Source organism: Dasypus novemcinctus, chromosome X (genome assembly GCF_030445035.2).
Source record: "Dasypus novemcinctus isolate mDasNov1 chromosome X, mDasNov1.1.hap2, whole genome shotgun sequence".
Taxonomy (NCBI): Eukaryota; Metazoa; Chordata; class Mammalia; order Cingulata; family Dasypodidae; genus Dasypus; species Dasypus novemcinctus.
Genome location: NC_080704.1, coordinates 116,191,885 through 116,216,397, shown reverse-complemented (window position 1 = coordinate 116,216,397; position 24,513 = coordinate 116,191,885). Strand labels below are relative to the sequence as shown.

Sequence of the window (24,513 nt, the reverse complement as noted above, 5' to 3'; positions counted from 1 at the left end):
CAAAGAAAAAAGAGAAGAGGCAAATACGCAAAATAAGAAATGCAAAAACAGATATCATCATTGCCCCAACAGAAATTAAGACTATCATAAGAGGATGCTTTGAAAAACTATATTCCAAAAACTAGGACAATTTCGAGGAAATGGACAAATTCCTAGAAACATATAAGCAGCCTACATTAACAAAAGAGGAAATGGATGATCTCAACAAACCAATCACAAGTAAAGAGATAGAATCAGTCATCAAAAATCTCCAACAAAGAATCCTGGGCCAGATGGCTTCACAGGTGAATTTTACCAAACATTCTGAAAATAATTAACACCAATCTTCCTTAAACACTTTCAAAAAATTGAAATAGAAGGAACATTACCTAAGTTATTTTATGATGCCAACATTACCCTAATACCAAAGCCAAAGAAAGACACCACAAGAAAGGAAAATTACAGACCAATCTCTCTAATGAACCTAGATGCTAAAATCAGAAACAAAATAATTGCTAATCATATTCAAGAACATATCAAACAAATTACACACCATGACAAACTGGGTTTATCCCTGCTATGCAAGGATGTTTCAACTCAAGGAAATCAATCGATGTAATATACCACATAAACAGATTGAAGGAAAAAAATCACATGATCATATCTATAGATGCAGAAAAAGCTTTTGACAAAATATAGCATACTTTCCTGATAAAAATACTGCAAAAGATAGGAATAAAAAGAAACTTTCTGAACATGATAAAGAGTACATATGAAAACCACACAGCTAACATAATTTACATTGGTGATATCTTAAAACCTTTCCTCCTAAGATCAGGAACAAGATAAGGATGCCCATGATCAACCCTCCTATTTAACATTGTGTTGGAAGTACTTGCTCAAGCACTGAGACAAGAGAAATATATAAAGGGCATCCAAATTAGAAAGGAAGAAGGCAAAATCACTATTTGCAGATGATATGATCCTACACATAGAAAGGCTTGAGAAATCTACAACAAAGCTTCTAAAACTTATAGATGAGTTCAGGAATTTTGCCGGGTATAAGATCAATGCAGAAAAGTTCAGTAGCATTTCTGAACACCGATAATGACCAATCTGAGGAGGAAATCAAGAAAAAAATACAATTTACAATAGTAAATTAAAAAATCAAATACCTAGGAATAAATTTAACTAAAGATGTAAAACACTAATATGAAGAAAACTATACAACACTGTTCAAGGAAATCCAAGAAGACTTAAATGAATGGAAGAATAGTCCCAGTTCATGCATAGGAAGACTATATATCATTAAAATGTCTATGCTACAAAAACTTAAGTACAGATTTATTGCAATCACAATAAAAATCATCACAACATTTTTTAATGAACTGGATGAACTAACTATGAAATTTATTTGGAAGGCAAAGAGGCCCCAAATAGCCAAAGACATATTGAAAAAGAAAAATGAAATCAGAGGAAACACATTACCTAACTTTAAAACATATTACAGCGAAGTGGACATGGTTCAACTGATAGTGCGTCCTCCCACCATATGGAGGACCCAGGGTTCAATGCTCAGGGCCTCCTGACCTGTGTGGTAAGCTGGCCCACATGCAGTGCTGCTGCGCACAAAGAGTGTCGTGCCACGCATGGGCGCCCCCATGTCGGGGAGCCCCATGTGCAAGGAGCAGACCCCACAAGGGAGAGCTGCCCTGCATGTAAAAAGTGCAGCCCGCCCAGGAGAGGCTCTGCATATATGGGAAGCTGACACGGCAAGATGACGCAACAAAAAAAAAAAAGAGACACACTTTCCTGGTGCTGCCTGATAATTCAAGTGGATGCAGAAGAACACACAGCAAAGGGAAACACAGAGCAAACAACAGGGAGGAAGGGGAGAAAAATAAATAAAATAAACCTTTAAAAACTGAATAAAGGGAAGCAGACATGGCTCAACTGATAGAGCATCCGCCTACCATATGGAGGGTCCAGGGTTTGATACCCAGGGCCTCCTGACCTGTGTGGTAAGCTGGCCCATGTGTGGTGCTGCCACATGCAAAGAGTACCATGCCAGGCAGGGGTGCCCCCATGTAGGGGAGCCTCTTGTGCAATGAGTGAACCATGCAAGGAGATCTGCCCCACATGTAAAAAGTACAGCCTGCTCAGGAGAGGCCCACACACATAGAAAGCTGACACAGCAAGATGACGCGACAAAAAAAAGAGACACACTTTCCTGGTGCTGCCTGATAATGCAAGTGGACGCAGAAGAACACACAGCAAATGGACACAGAGAGCAGACAATGGGGGGAAAGGAAAGAGAAATATATAAAATGTTTTAAAAAAATGAAAAAATGAAAAAATAAAATACACTACAAAGATATAGTGGTCAAAACGGCATGGTGTTGGCACAAGGATAGACATATGAATGGAACCGAATTGGGAGTTCGGATATAGAGCCTCACATATACAGTCATCTGATACTCGACAAGGCCACCAAGCCCACTCAACTGGGAGAGAATGGACTCTTCAACAAATTGTGCTTGGAGAACTGGATATCCATTTGCAAAAGAATGAGAGAGGATTACCATCTCACACCTTATACAAAAATCAACTCAATATGAATCAAAGATACAAAGAGCCAAGATCATAAAAACCTGGGTAGACAAATACAGAGAAGCATCTAAAGGACCCTGTAATAGTAAATGGCTTCATGAACTTCACACCCAAAGCATGAGCAGTGAAAGAAAAAATAAATGGGACCTCCTGAAACCTAAAGTCTTTTGCAACACAAAGGAGTTTTTTAAAAGAAAGTGAAAAGACACCCTACCCAATGAGAGAAAATACTTGGTAACTATGTATCTATAAGAGCCTAATATCCAACAGATATAAAGAAATCCTATATCTCCAAAATAAAAAGACAACACATTTAAAAAATGGGCAAGAGATGTGAACAGATGCTTCTCCAAAGGAGAAATACAGATGGCTAAAAGCACAGGAAAAGATACTCATCATCATTAGCTATTAGGGAAATGCAAATCAAAACTACAGTGAGATAACATCTTCCACCCATTAGACTGGTGGCTATTAAAAAAACAGAGGACTGCAAGTATTGGAGAGGATGTGGAGGAATGGGAACTCTCATTCACTGCTGGTGGGAATATAGAAGGATATAGCCATTGTAAAGGACAGTTTGATGGTTCCTCAAAAAGCTAGCTATAGATTTGCTTTATGACCTAGCAATTCTACCACTGGGTATAAACCCAGAAGAATTGAAAACAAGGACACAAACAGATATATACACACCAATGTTCATAGCAGCATATTTCACAATTGTCAAAAGTTGGAATCAATTCAAATGCCCAACAACAGATGAAAGGAAATTCAAAATGTTATGTACATACAATGGAATACTACTCAGCCTAAGAAGGAAGACAATACTAACACGTGGGATAACATGGATGAATCTTGAGGACTTTATGTTGAGTGAAACAAGTCAGGTATTGAAGGACAAATATTACATGACCTCTCTGATATGAATTAAGCAAATCAAGCTGTCGCAGAGAACTAGAGACTGAAAGATAGGCTTACCAGAAATAAGGGGGAGAGGAAGGTTTTGAGTCAACGCCCAGGTGGTCAAAATCTATGATAAAGTGGAGGTACATAGTTATGTAGTGAAGGGATAAGATGGGGGCATAGGGATACTATTGGGTTTGGCTTTGCAAGCTTGAGGGGGACTAGGATTGGAAGGATGGGTCAGATGGTTCAATGAATTGGGGGCAGGTTTGCGGGGGAGCAAGTGAACATGGAAGATTATCGGGTATGTCATTGAAATTAGAATGTTAAGAAAACTTTCCAAAATGTAATAAGGAAGGGTTACTGGTTTAAGCTGTTTGATGGGGGCAACTGGCACAAGGTACACCTAGGTCAGGCTTATAAGGAATGGGTGAGTGCTCATCATGTCATAGTATGTTATGTCAATAGGTGGAGACCTACACAACGAGTGGGAAGGTGTTACGCCCGCATCCTGGGGAGGTCTGATATTCTCAAACAAAAGGATGGTGTCTCCTAAGAACATGGGTGGCTCCCAATGGGGCCAGACTAGTGTGTCAAGCTCTCAGCATTCTTGCAAATATCTATGAATCTTGTCCTTCAAGCAGTGAAGCTTGGTTATCACTGTGGGTCCTGAGGGGAGGGGGAAAGAGGAATAAAATAGTTGAAAGAGAGGGTAACTGGGGGGCAATGGAAATGTTCTGCATGATCCTGCAATTGATGAATATAGGCCATGTTGAATATCACCAAAAATTTATAAAGGTGTGTAGTCTAAAATGTAAAAAAAATATATAAACCATAACATAACCAAAAATTTATAAAAGTGTACACTCTAAAGTGTAAATGACAAAGTAAACCATAATAGGACCATGGGTAGTAGCTATGTTTCAACACCTATACACCAGTTATAGCAAATATAACATCCATGTGTAAAAGGATCATTGCTGGGTAAGGGAGAAAAGGGTTTGATGTTGATTATATGGGAGTTCCCTATATTCTATATATGACTTTACTGTGACCTAAATATTTTTTAAGACACTAAGGAAGAAATGGAAGAGAATGCCTTGCCACTGTACATACACGGCAAAAGCTTTTACAGTTAGGAAAGGCAGAATGTAAAAAAAAACATTTTATGGTATTTTTCATTTCTTAAATATCCCAATTTATTTTTTACATTATTTTAGTTTTTCGAAATTATGTATTTTATTTCTTAACATTAAGCCTATCATTACTATTTCATTTTCTTATTAATTGAAATTGGCAATATATTAGACTTCATTTTTGAACAAGTTTTGAATCACAGAGGGGTTCAACTATGACAGGGAAGGGGTACTTAGGTGGGGCATCATTGATAGGGGATGCATTGGTGGGAGGGAGTTCTCCAGGGCACGCATATAGGGTATATAGATATGTTCGGATATTCGTTGGGTATTGACATAGGGGATAGAATTTCACCTGACAACTGAGGGAGTACTGAGTTCCCATCTTGGGGAGCTCTGTTACATTCCCCAGTGGAAGAGTAACAATCCCCCTAGTGCAAGGGCAAAGACCAGTGAAGAAGGATGATCCAATGATGGGCCCTTGATACTGATGACTATGCTTAGTAGCCTGTGTGCTTGAAATTTCAGCTAGGCCTAGAGCTGCAGGGTTCCTAAGATTTAACACCTGAGAGCCTCCATTTTGCTCAAATGTGGCCTCTTGAAACCAAACTAAACACGTAAATGCATTACCTTCCCACCTGCCTAGGACATGACTCCCAGGGATGAGCCACTCTGGTGCTGAGGGATTACTACCAAGCACCAGCTGGTGATGCAACAAGAAAACGATCTTGAATAAAAGGGAGAAATGTAAAGACAAATGAGTTTTTATAGCTAAGAGACTTCAAAATGACTTGGTGGGTCATCAGAGGGGATGTGCTTATGCATATCTCAGCAGCATCTCAGAGACAGCCAAAGTAGATACAACCCCAGGTAGTGGTGATCCTGAGGTTTATGGAGACACCTAGGTGCCATGCTCATGACAGATGGCTCTGGAGTTCAGTGCCTTGCTAATGGGACCTATTTTAGAATTTGTGCTCCTGAGTGGGATGGAGTTCGACTCAGATGTGACCTCTTTACACATGCCGGTTCTGTCACTTTTACAGAACCTGTGGTCGACGCTGAGGTTGGTGTATGCTCAAGAGTTTTGAATCTCTGGACTGTCTATATGCCAGCTGGGTCCTGAGCCCAAGCAGAGTTGCCACACCTAGTCTCTAGTTTGTTGGTCTTACCCAGGTCTGCTAACAGGGAGATGAGGATAGTCAACCAACACACCAGGGAACTGAGAGTCTAAATCTGAAGGCAGGTGAATTCCATCCATCAGTCATGTGGGATCTAAGCTCCCTCTCAATTAAGAGGAGGAGTGGACATTGCCATCCCAGAGTCCTCAGGATGGAGGAATAAAATATGGATTAGAGTGGACTTACTGGTATTAAGCTATAGAATACTACAGAATTATTGTGACTCTAGCAATGGAAGAAATTGTTATCATTGATGTGTAGACAGTGGCCACGGGTGTTGCTGAAAGCATGGAGAGCGAAGAGGTGTGATATGGAAGCATTTTTGGGACTTCGAGTTGTCCTCAATGATACTGCAGGGACAGATGCAGGGCATGATATCCCACTGAATGGACTGAGAGAGAGTGTCAAGTACAACATAAACTATAATGCATGCTGTATAGCAATTCTCCAAAATGTACTCATCAAATGCAATGAATATACCACAGTAATGAAAGAAGTTGTCCCTGTGGGAGTAGTGAGGGATCTGGGGAGTGGGGTATATGGGAATGTCTTATATTTTTTAATGTAATGTTGTGTGATCTATGTATTTTTTAAAATACATTAAAAAATAAGATATTAACAAAAAGTAATAACCAAAGAAAGGTGATATGCCTACATTAAGACAAAATAGATTTTTTAAAAGATTTAATTGTTTATTTCTCCCCCCCCACCATTGTCTGCTCTCTTTGTCCATTCACTGTATGTTCTTCTGTGTCTGCTTATATTCTCATTAGACTGCTCCAGGAACTGATCCTGGGCCCTTTTGGGGTGGGAGAGAGGCGATCATTATATTGTGCCACCTCAGCTCCCTGCACTTGCTAAGTCTCTTATTGTCTCTCCTCTGTGTCTCTTTTTGTTGTGTCATCTTGCTGTGTCAGCTCTCCGCATTAGGCGTTGCTTCTGTACAGGGTGGCACTCTGCATGGGTCCGCTTCCCACATGGGCCAGCTTGTCCTCACCAGGACATCCTGGGTATTGAACACTGAACCTCATATATGGTAGACAGAAATACAATTTCTTGAACTACATCCGCTTCCCGAGACAAAATAGATTTTAAGGCAAAAAAACATTATAGAAAATGAAAGAGAGTCTCTTCAGAATGATAAAAGGTTCTACAGAATGATAAAACATCCAAAAAACATCCAAACAACATCCAAAAAATATATAAAGTGAACAGAAAAATTCACAATGAAAATTGCAGATTTTAAAAGGACCTTTTATCTTCTTCCCCTCCCCCACCCCTGCCCTGTTGTTTTTGCTGTCTGTGTCCATTCATTCTGTGATCTTCTGTATCTATTTCTCTTTTGTCTTCTCTTCTCATCTTTCTCCTTTTGGATTCACCGGGATTTGATTCTGGGGATTTCTGAGGTGGAGAGAGGTTCTCTATCATTTGTGCCACCTCAGTTCCTTGCCTCTGCTGCACTTCACCATGACTCTCCCCTTCAACTCTCTTTTGTTGCATCATCGTCTTGATGCATGACTCACTTGTGTGGGCACTGGCCCACTGTGCAGGCACTCTGCTTGCTGCATAGGCACTCAGCTCACTGCGCACGCACTGGCCCACCACACGTGCACTAGTGCGGGCACTTGGTTTGCCATGCAGGCACTCGCACAGGCACCCACATGGGCACTCAGCTCACCACGCGGGCACTCGGCTCACTGCATAGGCACTCAGCTCACCACACAGACACTGGCTCACCACACAGGGCTGCTTTCTCTTTCTCTTTTTCAACAGGAGGCCCCAGGGATCAAACCCAGTTCCTCCCATATGGTAGGTGGAGGCCTTATCACTTGAGCCACATCCGTTTCCCTTAAGCCAAACTTTGATAACTGATAGAGCCAGTAAACAAAATAAACAGTAAGGATGTACAAAGATTTGAATACGATTTACTCTAATGAACATATATAAAATATTGTACCCATGAAATGAAGAACACACATTTCTACTAGGTACACCCAGGATATTTATAAGAAACAGCCCATACACTGTGGGTCTTAAAACTAAACAAGTCTCACAAGGTAGACATCATGCAGAATATGATCTCTGACCATAATGCAATTAATTTAGAAAAAAAATGTTTTAAAAACTATTCAAACACTTCTATATAAGAGAAGAAAGGGGAACATGTGCCACTTCATTTTATAAAGCTAGCATAACCTTGACACAAAATCCAAACAGTACTGAATTGAAAGGAAAGGCACAGGCCAATCTCGCTGAATCCTAGCCCTAACCATTGATGAAAGGAAATAAAGGTTTGGACAAGAAGAAACAAAAATGTCATTCACAGATGATGTGATTGTATACATAGAAAATCTCAAAAAATCTTCAGAGAAACTAGAATGAAAATATTTAGCAAAGTTGTTAGGCATAAAATAAATTAAGTTTAACTACTTTTTATATGCTATAAAAAATTATAAAATATACAAAAAGAGACACCACTTATAATGGTGTCTCCCATATAGGATCCCAGGGGAAAAGTGAAGGAACTTGATATGATAAATCTTTTGACAAAAAATTAAAAGCTATAAAAAATGCACTACAAAAACAAAGAAATGTAATTAGAGACTCTAGGGAAAAGATCTACACACGAAAAATAAATGTAACAATAGAGTACTACCTGGCTTTATATATTCAAAATAATGTGAACAGTTTATTGATTTAATTGAATACAGTGTTAACATATGACAGGACAGGAAAAGGGAGTTAGAAATGATAGGAGAAAGAGCCACTCATTCTTCACAGCAAGAAATAAATATATAATGTTGATAAATCAATGAAAAATATTGACACGTTTTTGCCCTTGAGGAACTTATCTAAAAAGACAAAAAGGGATGAAGAAAGAAAAGGCTGTTTGCAGTACTACTTGCACTTTTTAATCCATGTGCATACAATAGGATTCTAAGCTATGTTCCAACCCATGAATCTCATATTATAAACTCTTAGAAAATACTACTCTAAATTTAACATACCAAAACTGAAGCCATTTACCAGGTTGCTTTTCACAGAAAACCTCCATTTTTGTGGATAAATATTCACCATTCTTTAATGTTTCAGAAATAAACATTTTTTATATCTTTGCTTTATCACTTTACTTCATCCTCTATCCACAATTCGTAAAGAGATCTTGCTATTTCTTCCTAACAAATGCTATCAATAAAAGAATGCTAGTAGAGCAGAAAAATTTCTTAGAGATTACCTAATATAATCCCTCAATTTAGATATGAAGAAATGGAAGTCTAAAAACTGATTGGTGAGTGATTGGTCTAAGGTCAGTGAATCAGTGATAGAGCCAGGACTAGAATCCATTTTTATTTTACCTTTCTAATATTTGAAACTCATTTCCACTTACCTTCAAATTCTGAGCAAAAATGAAGATATTTTGCCAGATTTTCTAAGAAGAGGAAACATTTTCTTCTCACTATCATAAAAGGGTTTTTTTAAAAAAATCAAATCATAGGTTTATACATTATTCAAATTGAAAGCCTTTTAACCATAACAGCAGCTGCCACTTTCTACCAATGCAGAACTAAAAATATTACTGGAGACTCATTAAAATGTAATGACTACAACATGTAATTCATAAATACCAACATAGCAAATGGTTTTCTTTGATTAAAAACATTGTGATTTTTAAGATAATCAATGAGTAAAGATGTATTGATTTAGTTTTGGAGATATTATATATTTACATTTTAAAGAAGGTGAAGTAAGGTTGGAGAAAAGCAAATGACATAAGAAAGGGCTCCAGACAGAAGAAGTATGCCATACTTTAAGGATTCATATAAATTCATATTAATCAAAGTGAGCCCATATATTATAAATACATCAGCAAGCAGACAATGGAGCTCTTCTGGCATCTATCCTGGACAAATTAACAGACAAATTAACAAATTCTCAATTACCAGAAGTAGTTTAAAGCTTTAAAATATATAGACAAGCTGTTGAGATTAACACCAAAGATTTTACATTTGGTAATTGTGTGAGGGTTAGTTATGCCTACAGCACATTTAAAGTAAATTAATTTTTTATTTACAAATATTTTTGGATACCATTTGGTAATATGTGAAAAGAGGCCCAGTGGTTAGGGCGTCCGTCTACCATATGGGAGGTCCGCGGTTCAAACCCCGGACCTCCTTGACCCGTGTGGAGCTGGCCATGCGCAGTGCTGATGCGCGCAAGGAGTGCCGTGCCACGCAGGGGTGTCCCCCGCATGGGGGAGCCCCACGCGCAAGGAGTGCGCCCGTGAGGAAAGCCGCCCAGCGTGAAAAGAAAGAGCAGCCTGCCCAGGAATGGCGCCGCCCACACTTCCCGTGCCGCTGACGACATCAGAAGCGGATCAAAGAAACAAGACGCAGCAAACAGACACCAAGAACAGACAACCAGGAGAGGGGGGGGGAAATTAAATAAAATAAATAAATCTTTAAAAAAAAATTAATTAGGTTATTAGATGCTTTTAATGGTATTTGGATTCAGGGAATTTTACATTAGAATAATATCCCAAATCAAAATGGTATATGTTAAGAGCAGATTTTGGCTTCCATTAAATTAAGATGACAGCATAAAACTTATTACAAAGCTGCAGTAATGAAAAGAGCTTGCTTTAGGAACAAGGGCATACATATGGACCAATGGAATCAAAATGAGATTTCAAAAATAAAACCTTGTTACTCATGTTTTGGCTATAAAGTTTATGAAAATATTGCCTACCACAAGTTCTCACAGATGCTTCCTTATATTATTTTCTTCAGGTTTTATGGAATGGCTCTTATATTAAGGAAAAAAAAAGATAAGTGGGACCACCTCAAAATTAAAAACTTTTGTGCTTCAAAGAAGTTTGTGAAGAAAGTGAAAAGGCAACCTACTCAATGGAAGAAAATATTTGGAAACCATATATCTGATAAAGGTCTAATACCCAACATATATAATAAAGAAATCCTACAACTCAACAATAAAAAGACAACCCAATTAAAAATGAGCAGCTATGTATGGAAGTAGAAGGATAGAGAGACTGAGAGGCAACTATTAACGGTAGAGTTTTTTGTGGGTTTTTTTGGTTGTTTATTATTATTATTATTTGGAGTACTGAAAATATGCTAATATTTATTGAAGCAATGAATGCACAATGCTGTGATTATATGAATACCACTGATTGTACACTTTGAATGGATTGTCTGTTTTATGAATATCATTAAAATTGATTTTTTTTAAAGGCAAAAGACTTGGATAGACGTTTTCTAAGGAGAAAATACAAATGGCTAAAAAGCACATGAAACAGTTCTTGACATCACTAGTTATTAGGGAAATGCAAATTAAACTATGAGATATTATCGCACACCATCTAGACTGACTGCTATTTAAAAAACAGAGGGAAGCAGATATGGCTTAAGCAATCGGGCTCCCATCTACCATATAGGGGGTCGAGGTTCGATGCCCAGGGCCTCCCGGTGAAGGCACGCTGGCCCATGTGGCAAGCTGACCCACATGGAGAGCTGGTGCAGTAAGATGATGCAACAAAAAGAGAAACAGAGGAGAGAGAATAAGAGTCACAGCAGATCGTGGAGCTGAGGTGGCACAAGAGAATGACTGCCTCTCTCCCACTACAGAAGGTCCCAGGATCGATTCCTGGAGCCGCCTAATGAGAATACAAGCAGACACAGAAAAACACACAGCAAATGGACACAGAGAGCAGACAATGGAGGGAGTGGGGAGAAATAAATAAATAAATAAATCTTTTTTTAAAACCAGAAAACTACAAGTGCTGGAGAGGATGTGGAGAAATCGGAACACACCCTCACTGTCGGTGGGAACGTAGTTTGGTGCAGGCACTCTGGCATCCAGGTCTCAGGCTGATTTCACAAAGTGCCACAATAAACAAAGACTCCAAAAAAAGTGCTCCTAAGGACTCTAGGGTTATCCAGAAACCATAGCCAAGCTACATGTCCCCATGAAATCAATACCCCTTGGTGAGTCTTATCTATATGGAAATATATGAAAATCTATTTGCCCAATCAATATACATAGCTATACTCATATAATTCCCCTAAACATTATTCTTCTACTCCTTTTATTTGAGCCTATAATTTTCAATTTACCTGTTAAATATATTTCTAAGAGATTTAAATCTTCCAATTGTTCACATGCCAGATAAGCTCTGAAAGCCAGCAGAGTTGTGGGAAATTCCTACTCTCTAGTTCCTCGGGCTTGCCCTGGACAACTAACAAGACAGTAATGATGGACCAGCCCCATCCCAAAAGCAATAAGTATCTTCAACTGCAAGGAAAAACAATTCTATTCACCTGCCCCATAATATTTATGCTGATTCTTGGCCTGAAGCAATCAGACTGATATCATCGCAAATCCTTCAAGCATGAAAAATGAACAAAAATAAGGGCAGAGTGTAACCACAGACCAAAGAAGATTTATTGTTAAATTATCTTTTGTTAATGGAATAACTTGTAACATTGATATAAAAATACACACAAAGATAAACACATACACACATACAATAAGCCCTCACTTCTATAGCCAATCAATTTTTTACAAGTATGCCAAGTCCCCTCAATAGGAAAAGAATAGTCTCTTCAACAAATGGTGCTAGGAGAACTGGATATTTAAATGCAAAAGAATGAAGGGGGGTACCTACCACACATCCTATAAAAAATCAAGTCAAAATGTATCAAACACATTTGGCAATATATTATGCTTCATTTTTGAAGAAGTTTTGGATCCCAGAGGGATTCAACTATAGCAGGGGAGGAGCACTGGTGTGGGGTGTCACTGATGGGAGATGCATGGGAGGGAGTTCACCTGGGCATGCATATAGGGTATTTAGATATGTTTGGATGTTCACTGGGCATTGCCACAGTGGGTAGAGATTCACATGACAACTAAGCAAATGCTAGATTCCCATCCTAGGGAGCTCTGTCACATTCCCCCATGGAACAACAACAATCCCCCAAGTGCAGGGGCAATGACCAATGAAGAAGGATGGCCCAATGATGGGCCCTTGATACTGATGACTATGCTTATAAGCATTTTGCACTTGAATTTTCACCTTGGCTTAGTGTTGCAGGATGCCCCGAGAGCCTCCATGTTGCTCAACTGTGGCCACTCTCTAAGCCAAACTCAGTATATAAATGCATTACCTTCCCCCCAGTGTGGGACATGACTCCTGGGGATGAGCCTCCCTGGCGCCAAAGGATTATTGCCAAGTATCAGCTGGTGATGCAACTGAAAAAAAGACCTTGAATAAAAGGGGGAATTGTAAAGACAAATGAGTTTATATGGCTAAGAGACTTCAAAATGTGTCAGGAGGTGATCAGAGGGGTCATGCTTATGCACATATCAGCAGGATCTCATAGTAAGCCAAAGTATATACTATCCCAGGTACTGGTGTTCCTGAGGGCTACAGACACACCAAGATCCTATGGTCATAACAGATGGCTCCGAGGTTTGGTGCCTTGCCAGTGGGCCCTCCTTTAGCCTCCTTTGGAGTTTGTGCACCTGAGTGTGATGGAGTTGAGTTGGACTCAGATGTGGCTTCTCTACACATGCCTCTTCTGTCCCTTTTATTGAACCTGTGGTTGGTGTTGGGGTTGGTGTATGCTTAGGAGACTTGAGTGTCTGGGCTGTCCACGTGCCAGCTGGGCCCTAAGACTCAGCAGAGTTGCAACACCTACTCTCCAGTTCATTGGACTTACCCAGGTCAGCTAACAAGGTGGTGCTGATTGACAACCACCACACCAAGGAATAGACAACTGCAATCTACAACTGCAAGCAGGTCCCATCCATCAGTCATGTGGGATCAAATCCCCCTTTCAATTGAGGGGTGGAGTGGGCGTCATCATTCCAGAGTCCTCAGGATTGGGGAATCAAACATGGACTAGATTGGACTTACTAGTATCTACTATAAAATTATTTTAACTCTACTAGTGGATGGAATTATATTATTGATGTGGATACAGTGGCCACTGGAGTTGCTGAGGGCAGAGAGAGGGGAAAAGAGGTGTAGTACGGAGGCATTTTCGGGACAGATTCAGGACATTAAATATCATGCCATAATCCACTGAATGTACTGGGAGAGAGTGTGGACTACAAAGTAAACTATAATCCATGCTCTGTAGCAGGGCTCCAAATATATTCATTAAGGGAAATGAATGTACCACACTAATGAAAGAAGTCGTTGATGTAGGAAATGTGTGGGATGTGGGGAGTGGGGTATATGAGAGTCTCCTATATTTCTTTTTTTTTAAGGATTTATTTATTTATTTTCTTTCCCCTCCACCCCTCCCACCCCAGTTGTCTGTTCTCTGTGTCTATTTGCTGTGTCTTCTTCTTTGTCCACTTCTGTTGTCAGCGGCACGGGAATCTGTCTTTCTTTTTGTTGCATCATCTTGTTGTGTCAGTTCTTCCTGTGTGCGGTGCCATTCTTAGGCAGGCTGCACTTTCTTTCACGCTGGGCGGCTCTCTTTACAGGGCGTGCTCCTTGCACGTGGGGCTCTCCTACTCGGGGACACCCCTGCGTGGCAGGGCACTCCTTGTGTGCATCAGCACTGTGCGTGGGCAAGCTGCACACGGGTCAAGGAGGCCCAGGGTTTGAACCACAGACCTCCCATGTGGTAGACGGACACCCTAACCACTGGGCCAAGTCTGCCGCCCCCCCCCCAGGGATCTATGTATCTTTTAAAAATAAATAAAAAACATATTAAAAAGGAAAAAAATGCATCAAACAAATATAAAAACTCCTAGAAGAAAAGATAATGAAGCATCTTCAGGACATTGTGTTAGGCAATAGTTTCTTAGAACTTAAACCAAAATCATGAGGAACAAAAGAGAAAATAGACAAAATAGGATGTCATCAAATTTGAAAAGTTTTGTACATCAAAGGATTTCATCATAAAGTAAAGAGAAAAATCTATAGAATGGGAGAAAATATTTAGAAAACCATTTATCTTAAAACTTTAATATCTAGAATTTATAAAGAAATCCTACAACTCACCAACAAAAAGATAACCTAAATGGGCAAAAGTCTTGAAAAGACATTTTTCCAGTACCCAAAAGAATGTAAATTAATGACTCAAACAGAAAGTTCGAACTGATGTTCATAGTAGCATTAGTCAAAATAAATGATAGAAGCAACCCAAGTGTCCATCAACAGATGAATATATAGACAAAACCTGGTAAGCAGTGAAAAGGAATTAAGTTCTGATACATGCAAAAATGTGGATGAACCATGAAGACATGTTGAGTGAAACAAGCTAGATGTAAAAGGACAAATACTGTATGGGCTCACTGATACGAAAGAATTAGAATAATCAAATTCATAGAGTCAGAAACTAGAATATGCATTACCAGGGGCCAACGAGGTGGTGGTAGCAAATAGAGAGTTAATGCTTAATTAGTATGGAATTTCTGTTTGGGGTGATGGAAAAGTTTTGGTAATGGGTGCTAGTGATGGTAGTAGCTAACATTATGAACGCAATTAACACCACTGATTTATATATCTGGATATGGTTAAAAGGGGAAATTTTAGGTGGTAATATATGTTACTAAAATAATTTTTTTTAAAAAAACATAGGATTGTACAACTCAAAAGTGAACTCTAATATAAATTATGCACTATAGTTAGTTGCACAATTATAATATTCTCTCAATTGTAACAAAGCTACCATAGTAATGCAAAATGTTAATAATGCAGGCTAGATATGGGGACTCTATTTTCTGCATGATATTTCTAAAAATCTTCTACTTCTATAATAATAATCTTATTAATAATAATAATAATGAAAAAGGTACTCTATCTTAAACTTACCACCCAACATGCATTCTGTTCTCTTGTTCATTCACTATGTTTAAAAGCAGTATTTGCAGAGCAACAGTCTTAAAAATTCAATTTAATTGGGATAAATGCTATAACCTAAGAAATAAAACAGCTCTATATTTTTAAAAACCCACAATGACATACTGGTTCATTCCGGAGTGGACACAATCATTCTAAGGTCCACTGGATGGAGGAATAGAGTATGGATTAGAGTGGAATTACTGATATTCTATTCATGAACTATTGTGATTAGTAATCGAAGAAAATGTGGCATTGGTGTGGAGAAAATGGCCATGGTGGCTGCTGAGGGTAGGGAGTGGGAGGAGGAGATAAGATGTGGGGGCGTTTTCAGGACTTGGAGTTGTCCTGGGTGGTGCTGCAGGGACAGTTACCAGACATTGTATGTACTCCCATGGCCCACTGGGTGGAATGTGGGAGAGTGCGGGCCATGGTGTGGACCACTGACCATGAGGTGGCGGTGCTCAGATTTGTATTCACCAAATGCAATGAATGTCTCATGAGGATGGAGGAGATTGTTGTTATGGGGGGAGGAGTGGGGTGAGGAGGGTGGGGGGTATATGGGTTCCTCATATTTTTTGAATGTAATATTAAAAAAATTAAGACCAAAAAAAAACAAATTAAAAAAAGTCATGGAAAATAATTGCTGCGGAGGATGTGGAGAAATAAAAATAGTCTTTCATTGTTGGTGGGAAGGTAAAATCATACTGCCTTTGTAAAAAACAGTTTGGTGTTTCCTCAGAAAGTTAAGTATAGAATTACTTAACACCCCAAATCATTGAGAGCAGAGACTTGAACAGATATTTTCACACTGATGTTCAAGGCAGCATAGTCACAATTACCAAAGAAATGGAAGCAACCCAATTGTTCATCAACATATGAATGAATAAACATAATGTATATACATACAATGGAATAATATTAGACCATAAAAGAATGAAGTTCTTATCCATGTCCCAACCTGGAATGAACCATGAAGACATCACCCTGAGTGAAATAAGCCAGATACAAAATGACAAATACTGTACTTCCACACTATATGAAATAATTAGAATTAACAAATTCATGGAGTCAGAAACTAGAATACAGGTTACCAGGGCTGGGGTGGAGGTAGGGAAGGAGGAGTTAATGCTTAAATGAAACAGAGTTTATGTTTGGGGTAATGGAAAATTTTTGATAATAAATGGTAGTAGTTTAGTATAACATTACAGTTGTAATTAACAGCACTGAATTTTATGATGGAATGTGGTTAAAAGGGGAAATTTTAGGTTGTATATCTGTTTAAAAAAAATCAAAATTTTAAGAAAAGACTATACAACAACAACAGCGAACCCTAATGTTGACTATAGTTAATAATACAATTATAACAATAGTCTCTCATTAAGTGTAACAAAAGTAACATACTAATGCAATGTGTTAAGACTAGGGAACACTATATGTACTTAGGAGTATATGAGAACTCTATATTGTTTACATGATTTTTCTGTAAAGCTACAACTTTTCTATTTTAAAAAAAAAGAAAACAAGAATAGATTCTATGATAGGCATACAGAAAAGGAACCAAATGTAAACTACTTTAATTAAACTTCTGCGAAGTTTCAGGTGCAAATGACTATAAATTAAAATAAATACCATCAGTATTTACTGAGTGCTGCCTTTATACAAAGTAATGTGGGATGGATGCAGATTATTAAAATATCTCCCCAGAAGAGCTTATAAACTAATAAATGAATTAAAGAAATAAACATGTAAATATTTATTAGAGTGAGATAAATGGCATAAGATGAACATAAAGTATGGTGACTATTCAAAAGAAATATATGCTTAGAGAACTGGTAATACACACCTAGCATATTTTTCTCACATGCTACTACTTAAACAGATCTTTTCATAGCAACAATTTCCAAAGTTTTGAAGTGAAACAAGCAGATATAAGAATATATTATAAGCATGGTCAGGGTCTAAATTTGAAAATAAGCCTAAGCACAGCAGAATTAGAGGTTTCTCAGTCCTAAACTCTATATCAGCAGTTCTTGTCCACACCACACTATTATTTAAGAAATATATCACACCTGCACCAACATGTCCCCACAAGAATAATGTTTTTTTCAAATTTTCAGTTCAAGCTCCTATACCCCTTGGTAAGAACCCCTGATCTATATGTTTTTGATATTCACTTAAAACATTTCTGACCATCCAGCCTTGTCTTATTAAAGCCTCCAGTGATGTTTGTCTCACAAAGCAAACCAAAGTACTTCTGAAATAGAGATTTAACTTATTTATATCCCTTACAAAGAAAATTCAACATTGGGAACACAGGAAGTAACAGAATAAAGTATTTTAAAATGAGATCAACCCCATGAATCATTTAATATTGTGTTTTTAAAAGCAGAGGAAACATTTAATTTCCCTACTCAAGCTGAAAGCAGTTATTTACTTTGGAGGTGGAGGTAGAGGAATAATCCTTGTATAGAAATAGTTTCACTGTGATGATTATTTTTCACTTCTAATATGAAACCTGGTAAGAAAATCTAGTGATAAATACATTTACAGCAATAAAATGAAACACAGAGTATTATCATATCTAACTTGAAACATAAAAGATTATATGCATAGGATAGACACATTAAGGAATTTAGGGTGAAGAGGTTACAAAACAACAAAAATGACAGCCGAATTTGTTTGCATTTTTGTTTACCACTTACAACTGCTATGACATATACCTAGTTTGGTCCTTCCTGTAATAATGCTGGGATATATGCAGGTATACTTATCTATGTTTTCAGATGCAGAAATTGAGATTTTAGGAGTTTAAATTACCTTATCCAGGACCACATAGAAGCTAATTCTTTTTTTTCCCCACAATCTTGAATGAATTTTATGTTTTGCAAAAATTATACATACTTATTCTAAATCATAGATAGTTCTCAAATCTGCTATGCTAACTGAAAGAAGCCAGATACTAAAAAACACATATATTGTACAATTCCATACTAACATTTCATTGAATTATGGTATGTGAATTATACTCTATAAGATAGAAACCAATAAACACTATTTTGTTGTTTTGTTTTTTTCCTAAAATTAAAACTCTATTTAATAAATTAAGTGTATTAGTCAGCCAAAGAAGTGCTGATGCAAATACCAGAAATTCGTTGGTTTTTATAAAGGGTATTTATTTAGGTAGGAGCTTACAGATACCAGGCCATAAAGCATAAGTTATTTCCCTCACCAAAGTCTATTTTAACATGTCGGAGCAAGATGGCTGCCAATGGCTGCGAGGGTTCAGGCTTCCTGGTTTCTTCCCTTTCAGGGTCTTGTTTCTCTCTGGGTTCAAGGTTCCTTCTTTCCCAGGGCTTGCTTCTTCCTGGGCTCAGGGTTCCTCTCTTCCTGGGGCTGGCTTCTCTTTCCTCTGTGAGCTTATTTCTTAAGGCTTCAGCATCAAATTCCAACATCAAAACTCCAACATCAAAAATCCTCAGCATCAAAAAGCTTCAACTCTGTCCTTTGCCATGCATTTAATCTGCGAGAACCCATCCATCAAGGGGTGGGGACTCAACACCAAAATGAGTTGAGTCCAATCAAAGCCTTAATCATAACTTAGTCATGCTCAGGTACAGGCCAGATTACAAACATAATGTAAGATCTATTTTTGAAATTCATCTATATCAAACTGCTACATTAAGTAAATACTTTAAAAAGCAGTTTCTGCTACAATCATTCAGTTGAACAAAAATATAAATTAGGATAGAGGAAATTAAGAAATTTAAAGCTAATTCTTGAACTCAAGCTTTTGTCTTTTACCTCTGAATGCCTTGTTCCTTCTAATATCAGCTAATTTCTCTGGAATAAAGTGTCCAAGACTTTGAACCAAAATTTAGTAGTGCAGAATGATGGGGTAATACACATGAGTAACACATAAAATCATTGGATTTTAAGTTATTTATTTCTGGATATAATGAAAGCCTCCAACACCACATAGGATGATTTACTTTCTGATAAATAAGGTAACCACATTTGTGGCTACAAGGACAAAAGAAAATGGAGAAGATAAACGTTGATATTATTTTAAGAATATCGTTTAGACTATTGACAGTACTACAGTTTTTAGTTCTACCAGGCCTGTCCAGACATACCCTGAGTTTTGACATCTTTCTCAGGACTGCAGGAAAGTTGTTCCATAAATTTAAAGAGATTAGCACTAATAGAGCATATCTGTAGTTATTTGCTTTAACTTGGTCTTGGAAAAGTACTAACACAACAGATAAAAGAAGCAAACAAAAGACTACAGTGCCATGTTAATAAGAATAAAATCTTCAGAATTGTGCTCACCATAAATATGTCTGGAATGTCTCTTATGAAACAGTCAAAACCTGCATTCTAAGTTCATTTAAGACTCATCAAGTCCAACTCCAGGGCTCTGTGCCAATCTAAAAATGTACTAACATGCCCTAGGTCTCCCTGTTGCCTGCTGAAAGTAAGGTAAGAAGAAATTAGTTCTTGCCCTTACACTGAGTAGACCAAAACTTCCTGTACATTTCTAAAAGAATTATTGGCTGATCATATCAGCAGCTGATAAGTCATGGTAGGAGGAGCTAAAATGATCTCTATTTCAGAGACAACAAAGCAAGAAGATCTGCTACCACTTACAGCAAGGCAAGTGTTCTGCATGAAAGCTCCCACGGTATTTTCCAACATAGGCAGAAATCAGGAAAACCCTAGTATAGTACAATCACAAAAAAGCAGGAATGCGTCAGCAGTTCTGGCTGTTTTACTTTTAACCAAAAGGAAAAACAACCCATTCTTAATGTTCTTGATTACGGACCACTGATTACATAAAAGCACATATCAAATGTGGAAATGATGCACTACAGTCACCACCTTCCTTCCCAGATCACAAGAGTGCCAGCTCTAAGAATTAGGCTGGTAATTGTTGAGACAATATTAAGAAAACTTATAACTTCCTCTATTATTAAAGCTGTGTGCTTTTTCTTTTGTTCTTTTGTTTTAATTTTTGTCTTCATTTTTTTAATGTTACATTAAAAAAATATGAGATCCCCATATACCCCCACCCCCTCACCCCACTCCTCCCCAATAACAACAACCTCCTCCATCATCATGAGATATTCATTGCATTTGGTGAATACATCTCTGAGCACCGCTGCACCTCATGGTCAATGGTCCACATCATAGCTTTTTCAATACTCATCACGTAGAGCAATTATTTTCAAAACAGCTTCAATTTATACACTACCCAAAATCTATTATGACTTTTATGCTCGTCATGAAAAAAAATGTCCTTTACTTAGCCCTGACTTAGACCAATGGAAGAATAGGTGAGAAAGAGATTAAATGAACACAAATGAGTTTATATGGCTACGAGACTTCAAAGTGTGTCAGGAGGTCATCAAAGAGGTAACACTTACGCATGTCTCAGCAGGATCTCATAGACTGCCAAAGAAGATACTACCCCAAATAGTGGGGTTCCTGAAAGCTCTGAAGATACCTAGGTCCTACAGTCATGGGAGATATCTCTGGAGTTTGGTACCTTGCCAATGGGTCCTACTTTGGAGTTTGTGCTATTGAATATGACAAAGTTGGACTCAGATGTGATTTCTCTACACATGTCTCTTCTGTCCCGTTTATTTGAACCTATAGTTGGTGCTGGAGTCAGATAGGTATATGCCCAAGAGACTTGAATCTCTGGGCTGTCTATGTGCCAGCTGGGCCCTAAGCCTCAGTGGAATTGCAAGGCCTACAACTAACAAGGATGTGAGGATGGACAACCACCACACCAAAGAACAGAGAGAGTCTACAACTGCAAGTAAGAGAGTCCCATCCATCAGCCATATGGGATTAAAGCTCCCTCTCAATTAGAGGTAGAGTGGGCATCACAATCCCAGAATCCTCAGGACTGGGGAATAAAATATGGACTAAAGTGGACTTACCTATATTTTACTATAGGCTTGTTGTGATTCTGGCAATGGAAGAAATTATATCATTGATGTGAAGACAGTAGCCACTGGAGTCACTGAAGGCAGGGAGAGGGAAAAAGATGTAATATGGGGGCATTTTCAGATTTTGAATTGTCCTCAATGTCATTGCAATGACAGATACAGGCCATTATATATCCTGCCATAAACTACAGAAGTGAGTGGGAGAGAACGTAAACTACAATGTAAACTATAATTCATGCTTAGTGGTAATGCTCCAAATGTCAATTGCAATGAATATAACCCACTAATGAAAAAATTTGTTAATGTGGAGAGTAGAGCATATGGGAATCCCTTATATTTTTTATGTAACTTTTTATGTAAGTATCTTTTAAAAATAAATAAAAATATATTTTAAAAAAGATGATATGACAAACAGATCTAGGAGATGGGGGTGGAGAATTCTGTATTGACACGGGAGCCCAGGATATGCCTTATATACATACAATCATTCAAAGATATCTTATTTTAATAGCAAAAACCTAGCAATTTTTATTTAATCAAGCTTGTTACCTTGACATTGCACCTATTTCCATTGCTAGCCCATTTCTAGTGAATGAATACTTGAATGCTAGGGTGAAAAGTTCTAAGAACCAAATATAAGGAACAGAAAGGTAAATATAAGCTTTCTCATAACAACTGTTGAGAAATTTTAAGCAAAACAATTTTAAAAATCAAAGTTTACAAGACTAGTCACATACAAATATAGCTCAAAGCAACACCGAGTTTGAAACAAAAAGAAGGAAATAAATAATGCATATTACAAAATCAAGAAAGGAAATTGAATTGGTGCATCTAACCAATCAAGAGCTACACAAGTGAAAGTAGACAAATTCAGAACAGAATGTATGCTATCTGGACTTGTGACTGGAGTTTTGAAAATGGAATGTCTCTATTCTTGAGGGAATACTGACCACATTCCTAGTTACTAAGCCTCTGCAATATGCAGGCACATCAAGAAATGGACTGTATGGAATTCAATTCCATAAATATTTACTGTATGCTTTACTATCTCCAAAGCAGCAACACCTTCCTGGATGGGGGATGATAGCACAATAATGAATATGATGCACAAAATTTGCCTTTAAAGACATCTTGTAATTTAGTTGGAGAAATACATTCAAATCAATTACTTTACTCTAATGAAAGCAATAGAATATAAAATGCAATGGTAGAAGGGAGTAAATATAAAACCGCTATGAGAAAAAAAAGAAAAGAATTTTCGTAGGAATCTTAATTAGGAAGGAACAGTAGCAAGAGAACAGTCAATAGACATTTTCTGTAACAGATCTTAAGGGAAATAACATGGAAAATAATTCATCAGGGCCTGCCCTAGCCAATAAGGTAGCCACTAGCCTCATGTGCCTACTAAATACTTAAAACTGAGCTATTCCAGACTGAGATGTACTATCAATGTAAAATATACACCAGGATTTACAGACTTAGTACAAAAAGAGTGTAAAGTATCCAATTAATAACATATATTGCTTACATGCTGAAATGATAATATTTTGGACACATTAACTTAATACACTTTGCCACAGTTAATTTCATTTGTTTTATATGCTTTTTTATTATTTTTCTAAATATGCATAGATCACACAAAATGCCACATCAGAAAACACAAAAGTTTCCCATATACCCCACTCCCCACACCCCCCACTCCTCCCACACTGACAACCTCACTTACCAGTGTGACACCGCACCTGATGAGTACATCCTGGAGCACCACTACACAGCATGGATTATAGTTTATGTTAAAGTGTCTATTACAAATTTTTAAATTATATATGTGATGTATATTGTGTTTCTATTGAATATAGCTAATCTAAAAGAAAATGATGACAATTTTACTGGTTACTTCCTAGTCATATTTGGACTAAATGAGTAAAAAAAACTTATTCTTCTAGAGAATAAAGATTCTTAGGCATGGGAAGCGGACTTTGCCCAGTGGATAGGGCGTCCGTCTACCACATGGGAGGTCCGCGGTTCAAACCCCGGGCCTCCTTGACCCGTGTGCAGCTGGCCCATGCGCAGTGCTGATGCGCGCAAGGCGTGCTGTGCCACTTAGGGGCGTCCCCCATGTAGGGTAGCCCCACGCACAAGGAGTGCGCCCCATATGGAGAGCCGCCCAGTGCGAAAGAAAGTGCAGCCTACCCAGGAATGGTGCCGCACACACAGAGAGTTGATGCAGCAAGATGACGCAACAAAAAGAGACATAGAATCCCATGCTGCAGACAACAACAGAAGTGGACAAAAACAAGAACACGCAGCAAATGGACACAGAAAAGCGGGTGAGGTGGGGAGAAGGGGAGAGGAATAAATAAAAATAAATCTTTAAAAAAAGATTCTTAGGCAGGATAGAGAATGAAAAAAATGAATGATTCAGAGTAGTTGAAGAAAAATTATCTACAATAGGAGGAAATAATAAGAACATGATATAGAATAGAGAAACAAAAAAAGTACTTCTCATCACTTAGGTAAAAAAAAGAAAAGTTCTGTACAGCTCCCCTTTCCACTCAAATAGTGGTTGGTCCTTAATCTAACTGCCTACACCCCTTCCCAGACCAATCCCAAATCTACTGCGCACCCAGGTTTGAGAACCACTGTTTTAGAAAAATTAGGAAGATTTATAGTATTGAGAAAATCATTGAAATCAGATTATTTCCAACAAAAGCATTCTGCACTTTAAGCCTGATGAAAAAAAGTTGAATTGGTTGACATTTGGCAGTAACAGGAACCTAAGGATGAAACTGTAATGTCGGTTTGGGGTTGTTAATAGCAAGCGAAAACAAAGCTTATCACAATTAACTGAATACTCTGTAAATTAAAAAAGCAGA

General features: G+C 37.9%; 1 protein-coding gene across 1 annotated transcript in view; it reads right to left on the bottom strand.

The window, feature by feature from the left end:
* COL4A5 (collagen type IV alpha 5 chain) overlaps positions 1-24,513 on the bottom strand; it is a 420,087-nt gene that overhangs the window by 337,040 nt on the left and 58,534 nt on the right. The window lies entirely within an intron of this gene.